At 39.5% G+C, this 23,758-nt stretch overlaps 1 long non-coding RNA gene across 1 annotated transcript; it reads left to right on the forward strand.

The window, feature by feature from the left end:
• Window positions 1–53: 53 nt before the first annotated feature.
• Window positions 54–23,700, forward strand: LOC130328646 (uncharacterized). Its single transcript, XR_008872540.1, has 2 exons — window positions 54–19,536; window positions 19,657–23,700. It is a non-coding gene; the product is annotated as an uncharacterized LOC130328646 (long non-coding RNA).
• The last annotated feature ends 58 nt before the right edge of the window (window positions 23,701–23,758 follow it).

The following is a 23,758-nucleotide window of genomic DNA, read 5'->3' on the forward strand; positions in this document are numbered from 1 at the left end:
TACATAGGTATACGCTCGGGTAAAGATTTTTAAAGTACCCGTTTTAGGTAAGATAAATTTTAGGGATGTATTTGTGGGAAACCCTTTCGAAATGGTAAATTTTAAAAAATACACATGTGCATGCATAAGTATACACTCGGGTAAAAATTTTTAAAGTACCCGTTTAGGTAAGATAAATTTTAGGGGTGTATTTGTGGGAAACCCTTTCGAAATGGTAAATTTTAAAAAATACACATGTGCATGCATAAGTATACACTCGGGTAAAAATTTTTAAAGTACCCGTTTAGGTAAGATAAATTTTAGGGGTGTATTTGTGGGAAACCCTTTCGAAATGGTAAATTTTAAAAAATACACATGTGTATACATAGGTATACACTCGGGTAAAAATTTTTAAAGTACCCGTTTTAGGTAAGATAAATTTTAGGGGTGTATTTGTGGGAAACCCTTTCGAAATGGTGGGTTAAAAATATGCGTGCGTACGCCGGGAATGGGTTGTATAGAACTAGTTAGTAATAGAAACAATTAATCTATAAAAGCTACGATAGGCCTTCATAGAAAAACCGTAAAGTACTCTTGGTCCGGGGGGTTACAAGAGAAAACTAGCGGTAAAATCTATGGGGGGGGGGGGGGGGGGGTTGCCTAAAATGGGGTTATATTGAACTAGTTAGTAATAGAAACAATTAATCTATAAAAGCTACGATAGGCCTTCATAGAAAAACCGTAAAGTACTCTTGGTCCGGGGGGGTTACAAGAGAAAACTAGCGGTAAAATCTATGGGGGGGGGGGGGGGGGGGTTGCCTAAAATTTTATAGGAAAGTAGGCGGCGTTAAAGAGAAATCCTATCCGCTGGGAGATGCCAAATATTGTGTTAAAAAAATTCAAACATTGGACTCCCGGGGGGGAAAATAAAATAGTAGTGAATTTTTAGATAGGCGTAAATATTGCTATGTCTAACAAGCATTCATTTATAGGTTATCATATTCTTATGCCTAATGAACCACGCTTGCATGAAGTAGGACCACCTTAGTTAATGTGCCATTACCCCACTGAGAGATGCCAGGTGAAAGGTTTTTAAAAAAAAAACCACTGATGCTATGTAGTGCAGGGAGGCCTTGTTAAGGAGCAAAAGGGACCAGACCGCATAGGGGAGATGCTCTTTAGAAACCAGTTAAACCCGATTAACCTATATAAGTCCATAGATTCAGTTCCGTCAGATGCTTTTTAAAAGGTGAGGAAGGCCACTCTTGTTGAAGGTCCATTGGAGAATACCAACTCCCAAGCCCTTGACGTCATGTAGGCCACATTAAGGTACGAATGGGGAATATCAAAGTGTTGATGGTAAAGTTCCAGGATATTTCTGGGCATTATTCATGTGGTTAATCTTTTTATGGGTATTATTATTGTTATGATATATGTAGAAGGCCATGGTAGTTGATTATGAAAGGTTAATTATAAGGATATGCTTGGTTGCTGGGATAGAAAAGGCACAGTTCAACAATGGGATACATGAAATAATTGGACTAAAGTTGACTTGCCTTTATGTTTATGTATAGTTTGTTAATTAAGGATATTATTTTGATAATAATATTCAAGTTCATGCTTGACGGGTAGTACAATATGTAAATAGTGTGTCTATATACATTAATTAACTTATTAAGAATAAGTGGGTAATTATTTGTGTGGATATTTATGCATAGTGTTAATGATGAAGGCTCTTACTTCATTTTAGTCTAAGACACATGAATTATCAATCCGCCTTCGTGAAACGTATTTCTAGATGCATTAATTTAGTATTGAGTTTCATATTATGTGAATCTTAACATGTTTAATAAGGATAGCGTTTGGTAAAGGTATGCATGGGGTAAATAAATGAATGCTCTATTATGCATAGTATGTATATAATCATACATGAATTAGGGCAAAGATATGCATGGGGTAAATAGATGAATGCTCTATTATACATAGTATGTATATAATCATACATGAATTAGGGCAAAGATATGCATGGGGTAAATAGATGAATGCTCTATTATGCATAGTATGTATATAATCATACATGAATTAGGGCAAAGATATGCATGGGGTAAATAGATGAATGCTCTATTATGCATAGTATGTATATAATCATACATGAATTAGGGCAAAGATATGCATGGGGTAAATAGATGAATGCTCTATTATGCATAGTATGTATATAATCATACATGAATTAGGGCAAAGATATGCATGGGGTAAATAGATGAATGCTCTATTATGCATAGTATGTATATAATCATACATGAATTAGGGCAAAGATATGCATGGGGTAAATAGATGAATGCTCTATTATGCATAGTATGTATATAATCATACATGAATTAGGGCAAAACTTTCATTTAATTCTCTAAAAAGTGTTTTGTTCGATAATAAGGACAAAAATTTATAAGTTTTACTGTTGATTTTGCATGAATTAGGGCAAAGATATGCATGGGGTAAATAGATGAATGCTCTATTATGCATAGTATGTATATAATCATACATGAATTAGGGCAAAACTTTCATTTAATTCTCTAAAAAGTGTTTTGTTCGATAATAAGGACAAAAATTTATAAGTTTTACTGTTGATTTTGCATGAATTAGGGCAAAGATATGCATGGGGTAAATAGATGAATGCTCTATTATGCATAGTATGTATATAATCATACATGAATTAGGGCAAAACTTTCATTGTTCTAATCCATGGACGTTTTAAAGTGGGGTTCGTGGGGGGGTACAAGGTGTCCGCCAACTGCCCTAAAAGTTTAATCGGGCTAACTTGTTTTCTAGAGTGCCTGTGGCGGGGATGAGAAGGATAAAGATGCAAAAATAGATGACTGAGGCTAGTTGGCCAATCATGATGAAGGGGTCTTCTACTGGTTGGCCGCCAATCCATGTCAGGATCATCGTGTTTGCCACTAGGGTTCAGAATAGTAGTTTAGTTAGGGGTCGGAAAGTAGAAGTTCGTTGATTGGATGTGTGAAGGATGGGTAATAAGAACAGGATTATGATAGAGAATAGGAGGGCTAGGACTCCGCCGAGTTTATTGGGGATAGATCGAAGGATAGCATATGCAAACAAGAAGTATCATTCGGGTTTAATGTGAGGGGGAGTTACTAGGGGGTTAGCGGGAGTGAAATTATCTGGGTCACCGAGGATATTTGGGGCAAATGTGGATAGCGCGGCTAGCAGGGCTAGAAGTACGGCAAATCCAAATGCGTCCTTGTAGGAGTAGTAGGCGTGGAATGGGATTTTGTCTGAGTTGGAGTTTAGTCCAGTTGGGTTAGACGAGCCTGTTTGGTGTAGGAACAGGAGGTGGATTATTGAGGCTCCTGCAATAATAAAGGGTAGAATGAAGTGGAATGTAAAGAATCGGGTTAAAGTGGCGTTATCCACCGAGAATCCGCCCCAGATTCATTGTACTAGCTCGGTTCCGATGTAGGGGGCGGCTGAAAGAAGGTTAGTGATTACTGTGGCGCCTCAAAAGGACATTTGCCCTCATGGTAAGACGTATCCGACAAAGGCTGTTGCTATAACTAAGAACAGTAAAATTACCCCAACATTTCATGTTTCTTTAAATAGGAAAGATCCGTAGTACATGCCCCGTCCAATGTGAAGGTAAATACAAATGAAGAAGAATGAGGCTCCGTTTGCATGTAGATTTCGTAAAAGTCAGCCGTTGTTTACATCTCGACAGATGTGGGCTACAGATGAGAAGGCTATTGAGGTGTCTGCTGTATAATGTATTGCTAGGAATAGTCCAGTAGCGATTTGTAGAATAAGGCAGATTCCGAGGAGGGAGCCAAAATTTCATCATGAGGACAGGTTGGATGGTGCGGGGAGGTCAATGAAGGAGGAATTAACAATTTTTAGTATGGGGTGGGTTTTGCGTAAAATAGGGGCCATTAGTTCTTATAGTTGAACACAACAATAGCTTTTCAGGCTATAAGTCTAGGTTAAAATCCTTGTAGGAATTATGATATTTTTGTTTGAGGTTGGGTTGGTGGGGGGATTTCTTGCTGTAGCTTCAAATCCTTCTCCGTATTATGCGGCTTTGGGGTTAGTGGTTTCTTCCGGGGTGGGGTGCTTGATTTTAATATTCGGGGGGGCTTCGTTTTTATCTTTGGTATTATTTTTAGTTTACTTGGGGGGAATAATAGTGGTATTTGCTTATTCGGCAGCTTTAGTTGCTGAGCCCTATCCGGAGGCTTGAGGTAGTGTGGGTGTAGTGGTTTATTTAATCGGCTATTTATTGTTGTTGGGGTTATGATGGTTAATTGGTGGAAAATCAGAGGAGATAACTGCGGGGGGTTGAGGAGCAAGTGCTTATATGGGTGATTGATTCGGAGTTTCTATGCTGTTCTCCTGGGGAGGGGGATTACTATTGATTGGGGGTTGGGCACTATTGTTGACATTGTTTGCTGTTTTAGAGGTAGTTCGGGGCCATTACGGAGGGGTCTTACGAGCTGTAAGATGACTAAACAAATTAAAGTGGAGAAGATAAAGATAGTCAGGTAGACTTTGATTAGCCCCTGCTGGATTTCTTGATTAAATGTAATTGGGGGCAGTTGTAATTCGGCTAGGCCTTTTGGCCCAATTTTTTCGAGTCAGAGGGTATCAATAAGGTGAGATGATGTTCGTAAGCTAAAGTTTAACATAGATGATGGAATTAGTCGGTGTATTGCTGTAGGATAGAATGAAGTATTAATGATTTTAGATGTGTAGAATGTCCCAGGGGTTTTAGTTCATGAGATGGAGGCTAAATCTATTGCAATGATGAAACCCAGAACGGACACTGCTAGGGCTGCAATTTTTAAATGGGGGGGTATGGTTATGACTATCGGGGAAGTAGGGATAATAATTTGATTAGTAATTAGGCCGGCAATGATACTACCAAATGCTAAGCGTTTAATGGGGTTAATAATGGTGGGGTTATTTTCATTAATTAACACGATGGGGTTAAATCGGGGGTGTTTTATGGATGCAAAGTAGATGATTCGAAGGCTATAGACGGCTGTAAATGATGTGGCAATTATAGTTAGTGCTAATGCCCATGCATTAACATCAGAGGTGTTAATGGCTTCAATAATAGCGTCTTTTGAGAAGAACCCGGCCAAGTACGGCGTCCCCATAAGTGCTAAGCTTCCCACAGACACGCATGATGTTGTAAAGGGAAGAGTCTTTTGTAAGCCCCCTATCTTTCGGATATCCTGTTCATCGGCTAGGTTATGAATAATTGAGCCTGAGCAAAGAAAGAGTATGGCTTTAAAAAAGGCGTGAGTGCAGATGTGAAAGAAGGCTAGGTGTGGTATATTTAACCCAATTGCTACTACTATTAGGCCTAGCTGGCTAGATGTAGAGTAAGCAATGATTTTTTTAATATCATTTTGTGTTAGGGCGCATGTTGCTGCAAATGCTGTGGAAATGGCACCCAGGCATAGACAAAAGGTAAGAGCTGTTTGATTATTTTCAATTATGGGGTGGATTCGAATAAGAAGAAATACACCTGCTACCACTATCGTGCTCGAGTGTAGAAGGGCTGAGACAGGGGTCGGCCCCTCTATAGCTGAGGCTAGCCAGGGGTGAAGACCAAATTGGGCAGATTTACTTGCTGCGGCAATAATGAATGCTAGAAGAAGGGGAGTGGAGTGATTTATAGAAAAAATAAAATTTAAATCGACTGAATCATACAATGAAATTAGTCAAAATAGGGCAAAAAGGAAGCCGATATCACCAATTCGGTTATACAGTACTGCTTGTAGGGCAGCTGCCCCGGCGTTACTTCGAGTAAAATATCAGCCAATGAGTAGGTAAGACATGATCCCTACCCCTTCCCAGCCAATAAATAACATTAAAAAATTTCCGGCGGAGACCAACAGTATTATGGCTAATAGAAAAATTAGTAAATATTTAAAAAAGAGTTGGATTTTAATATCGCTGTGCATGTACCACAGGGAGTACTCTACGATGCTCCATGTGACTATTAGGGCAATTGGGATAAAGATGATGGAGTAGTGATCTAGTTGAATGGTTAAGTTGATCGGGGTTGACAGAATGTTGAATCATTTTCATGAGATGGATATTGTCTGTGCGGTTTCGTTAATTATAAGTAGAAGCGGAATAGTTGAGATAAAAAATGCTGTTTTGACGGCAGTTTTGGTCTTGAGGTGGAAGTCACTAGAATTAGGATTAAGAAGAGGAATAATTAATACAAGTATACTTAGGATGTAGGATGAAAGAGGTGCTATAAGCAAGTTCATGGCTTTTGCTAAGACTTAACTTGGCATAAGCATGGTCGAGTCTGCTACGGAGTCGAACCATAGAAGGAAGTAATTAGCAGTTCTTGCTTATCCAATCAGATTCGGTGAATAGAGGGGAATTAGTCCTCATTTCTAAAATCACAAGCTAGGGTTTTTATTAAACTATATTCACTTAAAATAGAAGGCTTGGCTTAACAGTTAGAAGTAAAGCTGGAATAATGTGGAGTGCCAGAAGAGCATGTTCTCGTGTTTGAATCGGTGGTATAAATTTAATGTGTAGAGGCAGGTACTCTCGTTGAGTTGATCAAAATATGTACAGGGAATAAGAAGTGGTAAATAAAATGCTAATACCTATAATAATCAGTGTTAAGTTCGATCATTGGAAAAGGGATGAAAGGATGGATATTTCCCCAATGAAGTTGGGTGAGGGAGGTAAGGCTATGTTTAAGAGTGCAGCTAGTATCATCAGGCTGCGGAAAGCGGGAGGATAATTTGGCTTCCTTGTAGAATAATAAGTGTTCGGGTGTGGGTACGTTCATACGAAGTGTTCGCCAGGCAAAAGAGGGCGGAGGATACCAAGCCATGAGAGATTATTAGAATTAGGGATCCGGCGATGCTTCAATCAGTTTTTAAAAGTGATGCTGCAATGACTAGGCCTATATGACTGACTGAAGAAAAAGCGATGAGGGACTTCAAGTCTGTTTGTCGAGAGCAAAGTGCTGCTGATAAGAGGACACCAAATATTGAAAAAATAATTAATGGGGCTGCTGTTTGTAAAAATGAGTCACTGATGATAGTGTTAACACGCAAGATTCCGTATCCGCCCAGTTTTAGTAGGGTTCCGGCTAAGATTATAGAGCCGGCAATGGGGGCCTCTACATGGGCTTTTGGTAACCACAGGTGAACACCGTATAAGGGTATTTTTACAAGAAAGGCTGTGAAACAGGCTGCCCACCATGCTAACATGCAGGCTGAGGGGTTAAGTTCTTTTGCGGAGTCTTTGATTAGAGAGATTGAGAGGGTTCCAAATGTTTCATGAAAAAATAATAGCGCAGCTAAAAGGGCTATTGACCCAAATAGTGTATAGAATAATAAATATGTTCCTGCTAGTATTCGTTCTTTTTGGGCCCCTCAGCGTGTAATAATAATTAATGTTGGGATTATAGTTGATTCAAACAGAATAAAGAACAATATCATGTTGTCTGCTAAGAATGCTAAGAGGGTGGTGACTTGAAGTAGAATGACAGTAAAAATATAGGCTCGTTGACGTGAGACGGGCTCCTTTGATAGTTTACTTTGACTAGCTAAAAGAGTTGGGGCTGTCAGTCAGCAGGTTAGAATAAGTAGGGGAGATGAAATCTGGTCAATAGTGAAGTAGGAGTTTAAGAAAAGAGAGCCATTTTGAGTGCAGAATCAAACTATTGATGCAATAGCAATAATTAATGACTGGGCTGTGATAACTTCCCACAACCGCTTAGCAGGGGTTAACCAGGTTGAGAGAAGTAGAATAGATAGGGGCACAGAGATTACTAACATTGTAGAAGATTCAAGGAGTTCAAATTATCTGTTCCGTGGGTGCGTGCAGTGGCGATTATTAATGCTAGCCCGATTCCTGCTTCGCATGCAGAGAGGGTTAATATAATTAGGGGATATATTATGGGTGTAATTAGGCAGAATTTTAAGGCTCATAAACCGAGGGCTACAAAAATAGATAGTATTATGCTCTCCAGGCATAATAAAGCTGATAGGAGATGTGCTCGGTGTAAAGATAACCCTAAAAGACCTAAGAAAAATGTGGAAGTTAATAGTCAGGATTCGTGTGTTAAGGTCATGAAGAGGGGATATGGGATTGAACCATAATTTGCTGAGTCGAAATCAGCTGTCTTTTTTAAACGACCCCCTCATTCTGCTCATTCTAGTCCCCCTTGGGCTCACTCGTAGATAAACCCCAGGGTTAAAAGAATAAGAATAATTGATGATCAAAAAATTGCTAGGGTGGGGTAATTGAATTGGGTTGCTCATGGTGTTGGGAGTAAGAGGGCGATTTCTAAGTCGAAGAGAAGAAATAGGATAGCGACCAGGAAAAATCGTATTGAATATGGGAGTCGTGCTGACCCGAGTGGGTCAAATCCGCACTCATAAGGGGAGAGTTTTTCTGAGTCGGGGTTTAGTGACGGTAATCAAAAGCTAATAAAGGCTAAAATTAAGGATAAGGTAGAGGCAATTAAAACATAAGATGTCATTACTTTCTCTTGGGGTTTAACCAAGACTGGGTGATTGGAAGTCACTTGTACTAATTATACTAAGAAAGTATGAGCCTCATCAGTAGATTGAGACGTAAAGGAAAAGTCAGACGACATCTACGAAATGTCAGTATCATGCAGCTGCTTCAAATCCAAAATGATGTTGGGTGGTGAAATGAAAGTTAATTTGTCGAAATAGGCATGTAATAAGAAATAGTGAGCCAATAATAACATGAAGTCCGTGAAATCCAGTTGCCACAAAGAATGTTGATCCGTAGATGCCGTCGGCAATGGTAAAAGGTGCTTCGTAATATTCCATGGCTTGAAGGATAGTAAAATAAAGGCCTAGGGTAATAGTTAGGGCTAAAGATTGGATTGCTTCTTTTCGATCCCCTTGCATAATGCTGTGGTGGGCCCACGTGACTGAGACCCCGGAGGCCAGGAGAACTGCGGTGTTTAGAAGGGGTACTTCGAATGGGTTAAGAGGTGAGATTCCAGTTGGTGGTCAGCATTCCCCAATCTCATAGGAGGGTGCTAAGCTGGCATTATAGAATGCTCAAAAAAATCCAATGAAAAAGAACACTTCTGAGGTGATAAATAGGATTATACCATAACGCAGGCCCTTTTGTACTGGAATAGTGTGGTGGCCTTGAAATGTGCCTTCTCGGACGATATCTCGTCATCATTGATACATGGTGAGAAGCATAAGTAGGAGGCCGAAAGTTAAAATTAAGGTTGTATTGTAGTGGAATCATATGGCTAGGCCAGTCGTTAATATAAATGCTGCTGTGGCTCCTGTGAGGGGTCAAGGGCTGGGGTCAACTATGTGGAAAGCGTGAGCTTGGTGTGCCATTAGGTGTTTTCTTGAAGGTAGAGGCTTAGGAGAAGAACAAATACATATGCTTGGATCATTGCAACTGCAATTTCTAGTATGGTTAGGAGGATTAGTGTTATGAAAGTTAGAGCTGAAACAATAGGAGAAGAAAATAGTAAGGCTAGTGTGGCTGAAGAAATAAGTTGAATGAGGAGATGTCCGGCGGTTAGGTTGGCTGTGAGTCGGACACCTAGGGCTATGGGTCGGATAAATAGGCTAATGGTTTCGATAATAATAAGAATGGGAATAAGAGGTGTTGGGGTTCCTTCGGGGAGGAAGTGTCCAAGGGACGCTGTGAGTTGATTACGAAATCCAATTGCCACAGTCGCTAATCATAGGGGGATGGCTAGACCTAAGTTAAGTGATAATTGAGTAGTGGGGGTGAATGTGTACGGAAGGAGGCCTAAGAGATTTATGCCCAATAAAAAAATTATTAGTGAGGTTAAAATTAAAGCCCATTTATGGCCTGGAGTGTTTAATGGGGAGAAGATTTGTTTAGAGAAGGTTTTAACGAATCATGTTTGTACAGTTACTACACGATTAGTTAACCAACGATTACATGGGGTGGGAAATATAAGTCATGGGGCCAGAAGGGCAACAAAAACTAACGGTAGTCCCAGGAGGTTTGGAGAGGCGAATTGACTAAATAAGTTTAGGATCAGGGTCAGGATCAAGATTTAGTTAGGCCTTTATAAGTTTTATGGGTGGGGTCATTTAGGCTATTATATTTAGAAACTTTAATTGGGGAATATGCAAGAAAAATAAGTCATGAGACAAATAGAATGGGGAATCATGGTGTTGGGTCTAATTGCGGCATTCACTAAGGGTGGTTGGAAGTCACCTGTCTATAGCTTAAAAGGCTATCGCTTGGTCCTATAGCTTCTTAATGAGGCGGTTTCTGAGGCAGAAGTTCAGTCTAGAAACTCCTTGATAGGGAGAGATTCAACAACAATAGGTATGAAGCTGTGGTTGGCACCGCAGATTTCCGAGCATTGACCATAATATACACCTGGTCGAGAGACGAGAAATGAGGCTTCACTTAGTCGTCCTGGGATTGCGTCAGTTTTTACCCCTAAAGATGGCACTGCTCACGAGTGGAGTACATCATCTGCTGTAATAAGGGTTCGGGTTGCTATTCCTACTGGGGTAATTATTCGGTTATCGACTTCTAAAAGACGAAATTGACCTGATAGGAGGTCTTGGGTGGGAACCATGTAAGAGTCAAAGTTCAAATCAGCGAAGTCTGAGTATTCGTAGCTTCAATACCATTGGTGGCCGATTGCTTTAATGGTAATGTCCGGGTTGCTTATTTCATCTATTAAATATAGAATTCGTAATGAGGGGAGGGCGATGACAATTAGAATAATGGCTGGTATGATGGTTCATACTATTTCAATCTCCTGTGCGTCGATAGTGTTGGTGTTTGATAACTTGGTGCTTATTAAGGTTGTAATAATATAAAGGACTAGGGCACTAATTAAAAAAACTGCTATTAGTGCGTGATCATGGAAGTGAAGGAGCTCCTCTATAATAGGAGAGGCTGCGTCTTGGAAACCTAACTGAAGTGGGTGGGCCATTAGAGGTGTACGGGGGTTTAACCCATTATTTTATCTTGACAAGGTAATGTTATAAGTTAACTAACTCCTCAAAGAAAGTGACAGAGTGGTTATGTGCCTGGCTTGAAACCAGTGGATGGGGGTTCAATTCCCTCCTTTCTCGATCTATTGTTTTGGGAGAAGGTAGATTCTTCGTATGTGTGGTAGTGAGGTGGATAGCCGTGAAGTCACTCTACGTTTGTAGAAGTTATTTCTGTGGAAGATAGGATGCGTTTAGAGGAGAAAGCTTCTCAAATAATAAATATTATAATTACTACAGCAACTAGGGAAATAAGTGAGCCAATAGATGAAACCGTATTTCAAAGGGTATATGCATCAGGATAGTCAGAGTATCGTCGTGGTATACCTGCTAAGCCTAGGAAGTGTTGAGGGAAAAATGTTAAATTTACTCCGGTAAATATCACGCCAAATTGAATTTTTGCTCAGGTTTTGTGTAGGGTAAAACCTGTAAATAGGGGGAATCAGTGTACAAATCCGGCCATGATGGCAAATACAGCTCCTATAGACAGAACATAGTGAAAATGGGCTACCACATAGTAAGTATCGTGAAGGACAATATCTAAAGATGAGTTAGCTAGAACAATCCCTGTGAGTCCGCCAACTGTGAACAGGAAGATGAAGCCCAGCGCTCATAGTATGGCGGCGTCTCATTTAATAATTCCTCCATGCATTGTGGCTAATCAGCTAAAAACTTTAACACCTGTTGGGATGGCAATAATTATTGTAGCAGAGGTGAAATAGGCTCGGGTGTCTACGTTTAGGTCAGTTGTGAACATGTGATGGGCCCAAACAATAAATCCCAGGAGGCCAATAGATATTATTGCTCACACTATACCTATATAGCCGAACGGTTCTTTTTTGCTTGAGTAGAATGTGACTACGTGGGAGATAATTCCAAACCCGGGAAGAATTAAAATGTAGACTTCTGGGTGACCAAAAAATCAAAATAAGTGTTGGTATAAGACCGGATCTCCCCCTCCTGCCGGGTCAAAGAATGTTGTATTCAAATTACGATCAGTGAGAAGCATGGTGATGCCTGCCGCTAGGACAGGAAGAGAAAGAAGTAGAAGAACAGCAGTAATTAGGACAGATCAAACGAACAGGGGGGTTTGGTACTGTGTTATAGATGGGGGCTTCATGTTGAGAATCGTGGTAATGAAGTTAATGGCCCCCAGAATTGAAGAGACACCTGCGAGATGAAGGGAAAAAATGGTTAAATCAACTGAGGGTCCGGCGTGCGCCAGGTTTCCGGCGAGGGGTGGGTATACAGTTCACCCGGTTCCGGCCCCTGCTTCAACACCAGCTGATGCTAAGAGAAGAAGAAAAGATGGGGGGAGAAGTCAGAAGCTTATGTTATTTATTCGCGGGAAGGCCATGTCGGGTGCACCAATTATTAAAGGAATTAGTCAGTTTCCAAACCCCCCGATTAAGATGGGCATTACTATAAAGAAGATCATAACGAAGGCGTGGGCCGTAACAATGACATTATAAATCTGGTCATCACCCAGAAGGGATCCAGGCTGACTGAGTTCTGCTCGAATTAAGAGACTGAGAGCTGTGCCGACCATGCCGGCTCAGGCCCCAAATACTAGGTACAGGGTACCGATATCTTTGTGGTTGGTGGAAAATAATCAACGGGTAATTATCACAGGTAAGATGGCCGAATGCTAGGCGGTGGGTTGTAGCCCCAACAATGTAGGTTTAATTCCTACTCTTATCAGGCTCTGGGGTGTCACACGTGGGATTGCAAATCCCAAGAAGCAGAATAGTTCCTGCCGGGGCTTCTCCCGTTTTTAAAAACCGGGAGAAGTAGAATGAAGCTCGCTGGATTGAGCGTTTAGCTGTTAACTAAAATGTTACGGGATCAAGGCCCGTCTTTCTAGGAGGCTTTATCTTAATTAAAGTATCTGATTTGCATTCAGAAGATATGGGTTAATATCCTATAAGTCTTACAGAAACTAGAAGAGTTTAACTTCTACTAAGAGCTTTGAAGGCTCTTGGTCTGAATTAGCCTAAGTTTCTAAATTTCTGATGAGACTTATGATGGTTGGGGTTACAGGTAGGAGAAGGAGGGTAAAAGAGATTGGTAATGCCATTATGTTATTTTTGTTAAAAAATCAATGATAGGTTGAATTGGATAGGTTTGGTGCCAATGTTAAGGATATGTTGTACGTAAGTCGGAGGTAGAAGAATAAGCTTAGAAGTGTAGATAGGAGGATAACAAAGGCGAATATTGTAAGATCTTGCTTAATTATTTCTTGGGCAATAAGTCACTTTGGAATGAACCCGGTTAATGGTGGTAGTCCGCTGAGGGATAATAGGGATAGAAGCGATAGGGCTGAGAGGGTGGGGGATTTAGATCATGCTGTTGATAGTTCATAAACATTTTTTGTGCCCAAAAAGATAAATATTATGAAAAGGGTTGATGTTATAAGAATATAAATGATGAAATTTATTAAGGTGAGTTGGGGGGAGATTTTCAGAATTGCTAGTATCCACCCCAAATGGGCAATAGAGGAGAATGCTAGTACTTTTCGAATTTGGGTCTGGTTAATGCCTCCTCAACCCCCAATCACTGTCGAAAGTAAGCCTAAGACTAGTATGAGGTTTAAGTCAACAAATTGGGATAGTTGAAGTAGCAGGGTTATTGGGGCAATTTTCTGTCATGTTGAGAGAATGAGTCCTGTTTTTAAAGTTAGTCCTTGAAGAACCTCTGGGAGCCAAAAGTGAAATGGGGCGATTCCGAGTTTTATAGATAGGGCAATTGATAGCAAGATTGAAGTCGAGTAGTTAATATTAATATTAATGGCTCACTCGCCAGTGAGTCAGGCATTAATTGTGCTAGCGAATAGGATTAGAGCTGATGCTGCTGCTTGTGTCAAGAAGTATTTTGTCGCAGCTTCAATGGCTCGTGGGTGGGGCGTTTTGGTTATAAGGGGGATAATCGCTAAGGTGTTAATTTCAAGACCAACTCAGGCTAGAATTCAGTGGTAGCTTGACAGTGTGGTAATTGTGCCTAGTGCTAGGCTAGAGAAAATAATGTAGAGGGTAAGGGGGTTAATTAGTAAAGGAGGGGGTTTAACCAACATGTTTGGGGTATGGGCCCAAAAGCTTATTTAGCTGACTTTACTAGGGAGTGGTAAAATGGAATTACGTAGAGTTTTGATCTCTTAATTATAGGTTCGATTCCTATCTCTCTAAGGAAGTGAGGGGGTTTGAACCCCTATTATCCTCCCTATCAAGGAGGTCCCTATCTTTCGGGCACGCTTCCATGTTGTTGGTGGAAAAATTAGGAGGGAAATGGGAAATGAAATGTGTCAGATTGTCAGGGCTAATGTGAGTGGTAAGAAGCTTTTTCAAACCAAGTGTATAAGTTGGTCATACCGGAATCGTGGGTATGAGGCTCGCACTCATAAGAAAATTATTGAGAGCAGAGCAGCTTTTGTTATTAGGGAGATTGTGGTTGTTGGCAAAGATAAGATGGTGGAGGATCCTAAGAAGATAACGGCAGAAATTGTGTTTATTATAAGGATATTAGCGTATTCTGCTAGGAAAAATAGTGCGAATGGACCACCTGCGTACTCTACATTAAATCCTGATACTAGTTCAGATTCTCCTTCGGTCAAGTCAAAGGGTGCTCGATTTGTTTCAGCAAGAGTTGAGACATATCACATTATAGCGAGAGGTCACATAGGGATGATAAGTCAAATTGATTCTTGTGAGATGTTGAAGTTTTGAAGTGTGAAGTTCCCAGACAATAAGATTGTGCAAAGCAAAATTAGGGCTAGTGTGACCTCATAGGAGATGGTTTGTGCAACTGCTCGTAAGGCGCCGATTAGGGCATATTTGGAGTTTGAGGCTCACCCTGACCCTAAAATTGAGTAAACTATCAGACTTGACAGGGCTAGAATAAATAAAACGCCTAGGTTTATGTCACAGAGGGGAATAGGTATAGGTAGCGGGGTTCAAATAATTATAGCTAAAGCTAGGGCTAGAGTGGGGGAGAGAAGAAATAGGGTTTGAGATGAGTTTGACGGTCGTACAGGTTCCTTAATAAATAATTTTACACCGTCAGCAATGGGTTGAAGAAGGCCGGTGGGTCCTACTACGTTTGGGCCCTTTCGATGTTGTATGTAGCCTAATACCTTCCGTTCAATAAGGGTAAGAAATGCAACTGCTAGGAGGATGGGGGCGATGTAGCATAGGGGTAGAATAAATTGGACAAGATTCAAAGTTAATGAGAGGATTTGAACCTCTATAGAAAGGGTTTAGGTCTTTTGCAATGCCAGGTTTTGCTACATTAACGCTCTTGTTTAGAGTTTTATTACAGATTAAATATTTATTGAGTCTGGGTCATAAATTATTAAATACGGCTTGCATAATGCATGGGCCATGTTTTTTCGGTCCTTTCGTACTAGAAAAAGCTCTTTATAGATAGAAACTGACCTGGATTACTCCGGTCTGAACTCAGATCACGTAGGGTTTTAATCGTTGAACAAACGAACCTTTAGTAGCGGCTGCACCACTGGGATACCCTGATCCAACATCGAGGTCGTAAACCCGCCTGTCGATAGGGGCTCTTGAGGCGGATTGCGCTGTTATCCCTAGGGTAACTTGGTTCGTTGATCAATTTATTGGGTCAATAGATGTCGATTTATTGGTGCATAGAGTTGTAGCTCACGGCTCAGGGGGGTATTCCCCATTCAATGTGGAGGTTATTTTTTACTCCGCGGTCACCCCAACCTAAAACTAATAATCAGGAGGCCATAGTAAATGTTTATTACTCTGAAGTGTTGATGTTTAAAGGCAAGTGTTATTGAGTTTAAAGCTCCATAGGGTCTTCTCGTCTTATATGTTTATCTCCGCTTCTTCACGGGGAGATTAGTTTCACTGATTGGAAAAAGGAGACAGTGTAACCCTCGTGGTGCCATTCATACTAGTCCTCATTTAAAGAACAAGTGATTACGCTACCTTCGCACGGTTAGGATACCGCGGCCGTTGAACAGAGTCACTGGGCAGGCTGGACCTCTTATATTATAACAAGAGGCGATGTTTTTGGTAAACAGGCGAGGTTAATATTTGCCGAGTTCCTTCTTTTTCTTTTAATCTTACTTGAAATGCTCTTGTGTTAGGTTAACATTATGAAAATTAAGGTTTTCTTGTGGAGGTTATTAATTTTTTGCAGGGGTGTTAATAGCCAGCGGTGTGTCCTTTCTGGCTTACACTCGCATTTAAGTGAAGTTCTGCTTCTTGTTACTAGTTTCAACATAAAATATTCTATAGGGGTATAGAAGTACTCAGTAGTGGTGGAGGGTTCTGGGTTATAGAAGGAATTGGGTACGGGAGTAATGAAGCTTTGACGCTATTTTAAAGGTGGCTGCTTTTAAGCCTACTTGATTACTGTAAGTAGATATTACCCGTCTCTTGAGGTTGTATCCTATTTCAAATAGGCTGTACCTTATTTGAATTGCTCTAAAGTAATATAATTATCTATGGGTATTAACGGGACTTTAGGTTGGACTTAAATCCTTTTCCTGAGTAACCAGCTATCACTAAGTTCGTTAGGTCTGTCACCCCTACTCGAAGGTCTTCCCACTCTTTTGCAACAGAGACGGGTTTGCTCAATAAGCTGCCCTGGAGTAGCTCACTTAGTTTCGGGAAGTTAAACTGTAAGTCGTTTTGCTTAATTTGACTAGTTGAACCATGATGCAAAAGGTACGAGGTTGAATCTCTGCTTTCTTACGCTTGACATTTATTTCATTTTTATTTCATCTTTCCCTTGCGGTACTATTGATATAGCTCCTAATAGTTTTTTAATCGCCTTTACTAAGATGTAAAAATGTTTTGATTTGTGAGGTAAATTCTTAGGGTTTATAAAATTATAGAGGGGCGTAGATTTTTAGCTCAAAATAATCTGAGTTTAACAGATATTTGCTCGGTGTAAGCGAGATGCTTTGTTTAAGCTATATTTTGTTTCCAAGCACACCTTCCGGTACGCTTACCATGTTACGACTTGCCTCTTCTGATTTGCTGATTTTAGTTAATTACTGATATTGGGCTTTGAAGAGGGTGACGGGCGGTGTGTACACACCCCAGTGCCGGGTTAAAAAGAACACTATGATTTCTTTTTACTGCTAAATCCGCCTTCTGACTAGAATTTCATATGTAGTCTTTCGTATATTCTAAATTAGAGAGTGTAGCCCATCTCTTCCCACTTCATTTACTGCACCTTGACCTGACGTATTGATGTAGAGACATTGAGCTCACTAAATTTCGCTCACGGGGTAAGCTGACGACGGAGGTATACAGGCTGATATAGCTAGAAATGGTGAGGTTAAGCGGGGGTTATCGATTATAGGACAGGCTCCTCTAGGTGGATATGGGGTACCGTCAAGTCCCTTGGGTTTTAAGCTTGGCTCGTAGTTCCCAGGCGATACGAATGTAATTTAAAGTTTACGGCTGAGCATAGTGGGGTATCTAATCCCAGTTTGTATCTCAGCTGTCGTGGGTTCAAGTTGGTGTAAATATAGTAACTTTCGTTTTTGGATTTCTTGTGAACAAGCGTGTCACAGCTTAGTCAAAATACAACTATAGTTATTAGATGACTTTAATCACGCTTTACGCCGAAAATAATCAAATTGAGCCTCGTGGTGTAACCGCGGCGGCTGGCACCATATTTGCCGGCTCTTTTTACTTTAACTGAGTCAAGCTGGCGCTTATACTCAATGTTAATTACTGCTGAATTTCCTTGTGGATGTGGCGTGGCTAGGTGTTTTGGGCTAATAGTTGTGCCTGATACCAGCTCCTTGCTTCGAGTAGAAGATAAAGGGCGTTCTCACAGGGGTGCGGAGACTTGCATGTATAAGTTAAGTAACAATTGATTACAAGGCTAGGACCAAACCTTTGTGCCTAAAGAACTTTTTAGGGTTCGTCTTAGCATTTTCAGTGCTATGCTTTACGTAAGCTATTTAGACAGGATATAATTTAAATAGAATGCTAGCTTTGGGGGCTAGTTGCGGGAGTTAAATTCTCTCTATCCTGAGCTTCAGGAAGGCTTTATACTTCATTCTTTGGTTTACAAGACCAATGCTTTGCTTAAGCTACTGGAGCAGCTTTTACTTGGATTTGCACCAAGAGGTACTGGAGCCTAAGACCAGGGGAAGACTTTTTTCCTTTAAAAGCGTAAGAGTACCCGTTTTAGGTAAGATAAATTTTAGGGATATACTTGTGGGAAACCCTTTCGAAATGGTAAATTTTAAAAAATACACATGTGTATACATAAGTATACACTCGGGTAAAAATTTTTAAAGTACCCGTTTTAGGTAAGATAAATTTTAGGGGTGTATTTGTGGGAAACCCTTTCGAAATGGTAAATTTTAAAATACACATGTGTATACATAAGTATACACTCGGGTAAGAATTTTTAAAGTACCCGTTTTAGGTAAGATAAGTTTTAGGGGTATACTTGTGGGAAACCCTTTCGAAACGGTAAATTTTAAAAATACACATGTGTATACATAAGTATACACTCGGGTAAAAATTTTTAAAGTACCCGTTTTAGGTAAGATAAATTTTAGGGGTGTATTTGTGGGAAACCCTTTCGAAATGGTAAATTTTAAAAAATACACATGTGTATACATAGGTATACGCTCGGGTAAGAATTTTTAAAGTACCCGTTTTAGGTAAGATAAATTTTAGGGGTGTATTTGTGGGAAACCCTTTCGAAATGGAAAATTTTAAAAAATACACATGTGTATACATAGGTATACGCTCGGGTAAGAATTTTTAAAGTACCCGTTTTAGGTAAGATAAATTTTAGGGGTGTATTTGTGGGAAACCCTTTCGAAATGGAAAATTTTAAAAAATACACATGTGTATACATAGGTATACGCTCGGGTAAAAATTTTTAAAGTACCCGTTTTAGGTAAGATAAATTTTAGGGGTGTATTTGTGGGAAACCCTTTCGAAATGGAAAATTTTAAAAAATACACATGTGTATACATAGGTATACGCTCGGGTAAAAATTTTTAAAGTACCCGTTTTAGGTAAGATAAATTTTAGGGGTGTATTTGTGGGAAACCCTTTCGAAATAGTAAATTTTAAAAAATACACATGTGTATACATAGGTATACGCTCGGGTAAAAATTTTTAAAGTACCCGTTTTAGGTAAGATAAATTTTAGGGGTGTATTTGTGGGAAACCCTTTCGAAATGGAAAATTTTAAAAAATACACATGTGTATACATAGGTATACGCTCGGGTAAAAATTTTTAAAGTACCCGTTTTAGGTAAGATAAATTTTAGGGATGTATTTGTGGGAAACCCTTTCGAAATGGTAAATTTTAAAAAATACACATGTGTATGCATAAGTATACACTCGGGTAAAAATTTTAAAGTACCCGTTTTAGGTAAGATAAATTTTAGGGATGTATTTGTGGGAAACCCTTTCGAAATGGAAAATTTTAAAAAATACACATGTGTATACATAGGTATACGCTCGGGTAAAGATTTTTAAAGTACCCGTTTTAGGTAAGATAAATTTTAGGGATGTATTTGTGGGAAACCCTTTCGAAATGGTAAATTTTAAAAAATACACATGTGCATGCATAAGTATACACTCGGGTAAAAATTTTTAAAGTACCCGTTTAGGTAAGATAAATTTTAGGGGTGTATTTGTGGGAAACCCTTTCGAAATGGTAAATTTTAAAAAATACACATGTGCATGCATAAGTATACACTCGGGTAAAAATTTTTAAAGTACCCGTTTAGGTAAGATAAATTTTAGGGGTGTATTTGTGGGAAACCCTTTCGAAATGGTAAATTTTAAAAAATACACATGTGTATACATAGGTATACACTCGGGTAAAAATTTTTAAAGTACCCGTTTTAGGTAAGATAAATTTTAGGGGTGTATTTGTGGGAAACCCTTTCGAAATGGTGGGTTAAAAATATGCGTGCGTACGCCGGGAATGGGTTGTATAGAACTAGTTAGTAATAGAAACAATTAATCTATAAAAGCTACGATAGGCCTTCATAGAAAAACCGTAAAGTACTCTTGGTCCGGGGGGTTACAAGAGAAAACTAGCGGTAAAATCTATGGGGGGGGGGGGGGGGGGGTTGCCTAAAATGGGGTTATATTGAACTAGTTAGTAATAGAAACAATTAATCTATAAAAGCTACGATAGGCCTTCATAGAAAAACCGTAAAGTACTCTTGGTCCGGGGGGGTTACAAGAGAAAACTAGCGGTAAAATCTATGGGGGGGGGGGGGGGGGGGTTGCCTAAAATTTTATAGGAAAGTAGGCGGCGTTAAAGAGAAATCCTATCCGCTGGGAGATGCCAAATATTGTGTTAAAAAAATTCAAACATTGGACTCCCGGGGGGGAAAATAAAATAGTAGTGAATTTTTAGATAGGCGTAAATATTGCTATGTCTAACAAGCATTCATTTATAGGTTATCATATTCTTATGCCTAATGAACCACGCTTGCATGAAGTAGGACCACCTTAGTTAATGTGCCATTACCCCACTGAGAGATGCCAGGTGAAAGGTTTTTAAAAAAAAAACCACTGATGCTATGTAGTGCAGGGAGGCCTTGTTAAGGAGCAAAAGGGACCAGACCGCATAGGGGAGATGCTCTTTAGAAACCAGTTAAACCCGATTAACCTATATAAGTCCATAGATTCAGTTCCGTCAGATGCTTTTTAAAAGGTGAGGAAGGCCACTCTTGTTGAAGGTCCATTGGAGAATACCAACTCCCAAGCCCTTGACGTCATGTAGGCCACATTAAGGTACGAATGGGGAATATCAAAGTGTTGATGGTAAAGTTCCAGGATATTTCTGGGCATTATTCATGTGGTTAATCTTTTTATGGGTATTATTATTGTTATGATATATGTAGAAGGCCATGGTAGTTGATTATGAAAGGTTAATTATAAGGATATGCTTGGTTGCTGGGATAGAAAAGGCACAGTTCAACAATGGGATACATGAAATAATTGGACTAAAGTTGACTTGCCTTTATGTTTATGTATAGTTTGTTAATTAAGGATATTATTTTGATAATAATATTCAAGTTCATGCTTGACGGGTAGTACAATATGTAAATAGTGTGTCTATATACATTAATTAACTTATTAAGAATAAGTGGGTAATTATTTGTGTGGATATTTATGCATAGTGTTAATGATGAAGGCTCTTACTTCATTTTAGTCTAAGACACATGAATTATCAATCCGCCTTCGTGAAACGTATTTCTAGATGCATTAATTTAGTATTGAGTTTCATATTATGTGAATCTTAACATGTTTAATAAGGATAGCGTTTGGTAAAGGTATGCATGGGGTAAATAAATGAATGCTCTATTATGCATAGTATGTATATAATCATACATGAATTAGGGCAAAGATATGCATGGGGTAAATAGATGAATGCTCTATTATACATAGTATGTATATAATCATACATGAATTAGGGCAAAGATATGCATGGGGTAAATAGATGAATGCTCTATTATGCATAGTATGTATATAATCATACATGAATTAGGGCAAAGATATGCATGGGGTAAATAGATGAATGCTCTATTATGCATAGTATGTATATAATCATACATGAATTAGGGCAAAGATATGCATGGGGTAAATAGATGAATGCTCTATTATGCATAGTATGTATATAATCATACATGAATTAGGGCAAAGATATGCATGGGGTAAATAGATGAATGCTCTATTATGCATAGTATGTATATAATCATACATGAATTAGGGCAAAGATATGCATGGGGTAAATAGATGAATGCTCTATTATGCATAGTATGTATATAATCATACATGAATTAGGGCAAAACTTTCATTTAATTCTCTAAAAAGTGTTTTGTTCGATAATAAGGACAAAAATTTATAAGTTTTACTGTTGATTTTGCATGAATTAGGGCAAAGATATGCATGGGGTAAATAGATGAATGCTCTATTATGCATAGTATGTATATAATCATACATGAATTAGGGCAAAACTTTCATTTAATTCTCTAAAAAGTGTTTTGTTCGATAATAAGGACAAAAATTTATAAGTTTTACTGTTGATTTTGCATGAATTAGGGCAAAGATATGCATGGGGTAAATAGATGAATGCTCTATTATGCATAGTATGTATATAATCATACATGAATTAGGGCAAAACTTTCATTGTTCTAATCCATGGACGTTTTAAAGTGGGGTTCGTGGGGGGGTACAAGGTGTCCGCCAACTGCCCTAAAAGTTTAATCGGGCTAACTTGTTTTCTAGAGTGCCTGTGGCGGGGATGAGAAGGATAAAGATGCAAAAATAGATGACTGAGGCTAGTTGGCCAATCATGATGAAGGGGTCTTCTACTGGTTGGCCGCCAATCCATGTCAGGATCATCGTGTTTGCCACTAGGGTTCAGAATAGTAGTTTAGTTAGGGGTCGGAAAGTAGAAGTTCGTTGATTGGATGTGTGAAGGATGGGTAATAAGAACAGGATTATGATAGAGAATAGGAGGGCTAGGACTCCGCCGAGTTTATTGGGGATAGATCGAAGGATAGCATATGCAAACAAGAAGTATCATTCGGGTTTAATGTGAGGGGGAGTTACTAGGGGGTTAGCGGGAGTGAAATTATCTGGGTCACCGAGGATATTTGGGGCAAATGTGGATAGCGCGGCTAGCAGGGCTAGAAGTACGGCAAATCCAAATGCGTCCTTGTAGGAGTAGTAGGCGTGGAATGGGATTTTGTCTGAGTTGGAGTTTAGTCCAGTTGGGTTAGACGAGCCTGTTTGGTGTAGGAACAGGAGGTGGATTATTGAGGCTCCTGCAATAATAAAGGGTAGAATGAAGTGGAATGTAAAGAATCGGGTTAAAGTGGCGTTATCCACCGAGAATCCGCCCCAGATTCATTGTACTAGCTCGGTTCCGATGTAGGGGGCGGCTGAAAGAAGGTTAGTGATTACTGTGGCGCCTCAAAAGGACATTTGCCCTCATGGTAAGACGTATCCGACAAAGGCTGTTGCTATAACTAAGAACAGTAAAATTACCCCAACATTTCATGTTTCTTTAAATAGGAAAGATCCGTAGTACATGCCCCGTCCAATGTGAAGGTAAATACAAATGAAGAAGAATGAGGCTCCGTTTGCATGTAGATTTCGTAAAAGTCAGCCGTTGTTTACATCTCGACAGATGTGGGCTACAGATGAGAAGGCTATTGAGGTGTCTGCTGTATAATGTATTGCTAGGAATAGTCCAGTAGCGATTTGTAGAATAAGGCAGATTCCGAGGAGGGAGCCAAAATTTCATCATGAGGACAGGTTGGATGGTGCGGGGAGGTCAATGAAGGAGGAATTAACAATTTTTAGTATGGGGTGGGTTTTGCGTAAAATAGGGGCCATTAGTTCTTATAGTTGAACACAACAATAGCTTTTCAGGCTATAAGTCTAGGTTAAAATCCTTGTAGGAATTATGATATTTTTGTTTGAGGTTGGGTTGGTGGGGGGATTTCTTGCTGTAGCTTCAAATCCTTCTCCGTATTATGCGGCTTTGGGGTTAGTGGTTTCTTCCGGGGTGGGGTGCTTGATTTTAATATTCGGGGGGGCTTCGTTTTTATCTTTGGTATTATTTTTAGTTTACTTGGGGGGAATAATAGTGGTATTTGCTTATTCGGCAGCTTTAGTTGCTGAGCCCTATCCGGAGGCTTGAGGTAGTGTGGGTGTAGTGGTTTATTTAATCGGCTATTTATT

Source organism: Hyla sarda, unplaced genomic scaffold (assembly GCF_029499605.1).
Source record: "Hyla sarda isolate aHylSar1 unplaced genomic scaffold, aHylSar1.hap1 scaffold_3110, whole genome shotgun sequence".
Classification (NCBI taxonomy): Eukaryota; Metazoa; Chordata; class Amphibia; order Anura; family Hylidae; genus Hyla; species Hyla sarda.